Source organism: Benincasa hispida, chromosome 11 (genome assembly GCF_009727055.1).
Source record: "Benincasa hispida cultivar B227 chromosome 11, ASM972705v1, whole genome shotgun sequence".
In the NCBI taxonomy this organism is placed as follows: domain Eukaryota; kingdom Viridiplantae; phylum Streptophyta; class Magnoliopsida; order Cucurbitales; family Cucurbitaceae; genus Benincasa; species Benincasa hispida.
This window is the reverse complement of record NC_052359.1, coordinates 9,879,552-9,884,039: the sequence shown is the minus strand read 5'-3', so window position 1 is coordinate 9,884,039 and position 4,488 is coordinate 9,879,552.

Genomic DNA, 4,488 nt, shown 5'->3' with positions numbered 1-4,488 from the left:
CATGGTTTAACTCTATTGGATAGGCGGTAGGCTGGGGTGAAAAGAAGTTAATCTAGATATGAGTTAGACGGATGGATGACTATTTGAGGGGAGGCTCGATGGTCCTTTATTCGAGGGAAGGATTGTTGGGAATGCGACCAAAGTCCCAAATTGGTTAGATAAGAGGAGGATCATGGGTATATAAGTAAGGATGTGGAGATAGTTTGAGGGTCGTTATCCCTCTCATATATTCTTATTGGTCTCTTTTCTCCATTTTTTTCCTTCCAATCTTTTTATTTGGTATATAATGTTGTGCAAGTATAAAAGAGAAAGCAGTTAATTTATTTTACATTGTTGTGCTATGCGAAGTTGGTGCATTAGGTTTAAATATTTAATATTTGGTGAAGCACTTTGAATCTTCTAAGTTTAAAATTTCCAATTTTTAAGATAATTTAGTTGCTAAAATTCACTTTTGTTACTTAGTAAAAATATATTTCTTTTAGTACTGAATTTGGACACTGGCTACAACAACAACTTTAGAGCATATTTAAATTGACTTTCTAAGTGCTTAAAAATACTTTCTTTGCACTTTGAAACACTTATTCAAACACTTAAAAATTCAATCCACACAGCGCTTTAAGTTTTTTAGTAGAAATGTGCATAAACTACTACTTATAGCCTGTAACACATCTAGTTCACCTCAAGATTTCTCAATTTTGTTTCCCACATTAGTTGTCATCGTTAAAGTAAAGTCTATGTCCAAAACTCCCATCTTTAGCCTTCATCTACCACTATAATGATAAAAAGTTACAATATAAGTTGAAGAGTAATTTTGATGAAATAAAATATTATAGCAAAGGGATCAAGTCAAATCTTATATGCTTCATTTTTATTTTAATGCATGCATTGGGGACAATGCCTAATTTTAAGTTTGTGGTGGGGTATACTACATATTTTTGTGATCTTTGTGAGATTTTTTTTTCTTTTTTTTTTTTTGCATAATCTTATGATTATTAAGAGATATATTGGATTTTCAAGAAAAAAAAGTTTAATTTCTTTAGGATAATATGAACTTTTATGAGGAAAAATGAATTTGCTTTAAATGTTGAGAAATTCTTAGGCATGTTGTGGATGATAAATTGTCTATGATTTGTTTTAAATCTGTATATTAGATAATCTACTATAGAAATTGGATAGCACAGTCTTAGAGATTGATTATTTTTAAGTTCCTCATAAAGTCTCTTGCATGATTGAGCACATGACCTTTCTTTTGTTTAAGGTCGTAAGAGTAAAGCTTGCTTGTACTTGTACTAATTAGGTTGTCACTTGGAAGGTCATGAAATAAGTCCAGTCATTTTTTTGGGTGGTATAGTTGTGTCAGCTAAATTGAAAAAAAAATGATAAAATATTTATTTTTTTAGGAAGATTACTCATCCTTCATATAGTGTTAGTAATTAAAGGCATTCATGACACCCATATATGAATGGGTTTGAGAAAGGGAGTAATCTTAAGCGCTCAATTGAGACATTGTTTGTAGTTGAATAGCTTTCATTACCAATGTGAGAAAGCCACAATGAAAACAAAGTCTTGAGAAGTTCTTCTTAGTTTGTCTAAATTAAGATAAAAAAAAGATAAAATAAAATAAAGTGACCAGTCAAGCATTCTTTTTAGTACATGGATTAGGAGAGAATTGCTTAACAATTTCATAAAACCAGAGATGGGAAAAAAATAGGAAATGTTCATTTTAAATCATGTTGAGCTAACAAGGACGAAATGAAAGGGGCTTGCATACACACACGTGATGGATGAAAAAAATTAGCCTTGAAATTTCTTAATGATAGAATATGTGTGATTGTTTCTACTTATGGATCTAAAAATGGTTTTTCAAATTCAGAGGCCATTTAAGTCAATGGTATGCATGTTTAGAATTTTACTATGGACTTATTCTGTCTTTTGTTCGAGACCAGCAAAGTTCTATGTTTAGGATAGTTAAAAGCACTCCGAAATGCTTTTTAGGAATTAGAATTTAGTTAGTTTTGTTTGAAAATTGTGTTCTTTGATGTTTTTATTTGTTAATTTCGTAGGAAGCACAGAATTGAGCATAGATTGAAGAAATTTGAAGATTAATTAAAGAAAAAGACCTTAGGGAGATCAAAATGGTCTTAAGGCATGGAGAGAGAAGAAAATAGGCTAGAAAAAAGTGTAGAGGCAATGTTGCAACACTCAAATGTTACTCAATGCCAGAAATTAGAGAGCAAACAAGATCGGTGTTATAATGCTAAGGTATAGCGTCGCAAAGTAATGAAGACAAATAGTCTAAATATTTGCTTAATGTTGTGGGGCATTGAGGCCCACGATATTTACCAAGCGTCGCGACGCTACCTAGATTTTTAGTAGTAAAAGATAATTGTTAGTCATTTGAAGGGAGACGAACGAAGCCAAGTTTTGGATAAAGGTGACGACTTGGAGCTTTTAGAAGATTGGATGATTGAGGATGTCGTTAGAGGGAGATCTCACGCTTGAGGATGAAAGTTAAGAGCCTGACTTATTTATTTTTTCTTCTCTTTGGATTATTGTCCATGTCTGAATCATAACCATGAGTGGTCGAGTTTGTTATTTTTAGGGTTGTAATGTAGTGGATTGTGAAACTAATTTGATTGTTTCCTTGAGTTAATTTATGTATCTTTCATTCTAGCATGTGTTGTTCTTAATGCTTTTAGACATTTGGCCAATGTTTGATGCTCTTACTTAATTTCTTGCTTGAGAGATGATGTTGTCTGCTATCATATAGATGATGTTCGCGTCTAATCACTTGATTATCTCCTTCTTTACAACATTTTTCATCGCAGGGTTGAGTCTACGCTGATGTTCAATCGATCCTTTGTGATTTTCTTCAAGAAGAATTCTATGCATACAGTATGCGGGGCTAATTCCTCGAATGTCTGCAAGCATCCAGTCAATCGCTCTCACATATTTTCTCAGAATGCTCAGCAGCTCATTCTCTTGGTCTTCATTAAGTTCAGAGGAAATGATTACCTGTAGCTTTTCATTCTGCCCTAGAAACACATACTTTAGGTGGTTAGGTAGGGTCTTCAGCTCTATTATTGGTGGTTGTTTTAAGGACGGTTGCGTTGTTTTTCTTTCTTCATTTACTGTCGACTCTTCTTCTTGGGTTGTGATCTTCTCATCTTCCTTGTTTGTTTTTTGTTATGATTACATTGCATGCAACAATGTATGTGCTCGCATCCTCATCTTTGTTTTCATCTTCAGGCTTCTCTTCTTCATTTAAACTCTATTTACATCTTCTTCGTCAGGATACTTCATGGCACGGATAATGTCAAACTTGAGCTTCTACCATTTACGCTCAAGGTGATCTCTCCTTTGTGCACATCAATCTGGGCACGACCTATTGATAAAAATGGTCGTCTCAGGATGATGGGCACATCTTGTCGGCTTCGTAGTCCAAGATGATTAAGTCAGCTGCTAATATAAATTTATCGATTATGACCAGCACGTCTTTAACCTTCCTTTCTAGATGCACCAAAGATCTATCAGCTAATTGGAGAGTCACTGTCGTGGGCGCAAGTTGCCCCACATTTAGCTTCTTAAAAATTGACAGAGGCATCAAGTTGATGCTGGCTCCAAGATCACATAACGCCTACCCGATGTACAATCCTCCAATGGAGCAAGGTATAGTAAAACTCCCAGGATCGCGCATCTTCGGTGGGATTATAGATTTTGAGCTCTACGTCAAAGCCACCGTGGCGAACTTACCAGTGCCTCTCTTTTTTGTCACCATATCCTTTAGAAACTTCACATATGCAGGCATCTCTTTAATTGCTTTAGTGAACGGAATGTTAATATGCAATAGTTTTAACATATTCATGAAGCATTGGTATTGTACCTCATCATTCTTCTTCTTTCTGAGTCTCTATGGGAAAGGTGGTAACTGTACTCTTATGGTCCCCTGTTCTTTTGGCTCTGAGGTGAACGTAATCTTTGGCTCAATCGCTTCTTTTTCTCCTTCTTCTTTTTGAGTCACCGCAATCTTTGGTTCCAGTGCAATTGGAGCAGTCTAGCTAGGCTTCTTCTTCTCCTCTACCACAGTCTTTCCAATCCGCAATGTCACCACTTGACACTGCTCTTTACCCGTACCCCCTGGGTTGCGTGGGAGTTCCGTTGAACTTGGTAGGGCCCTTTACGGTCTGTTCTTGAGTTCGCTCGCAATCTGGCCCATCTGTAGTTCCAGGTTGCGGATAGACGTCGCCTAGTTTTGAAGTACAGTTTCATTCTTCTCAATATATTGCTTCAACAAACTTTCTAAAGAGGAAGATTGCAGCGCCTGCGAATTGCTGGCTTGATTACTCGTCTAACCGTTATTTCGCGGGAAAAATCCAGGTGGCCCTTCTTTTTATGCCACTGATTAGAAATTTTGCTGATGATTTTTCCACGTAAAGTTGGGGTGGTTTCTCCACCCAGGGTTGTATGTGTTAGAGAATAGGTTGTTCT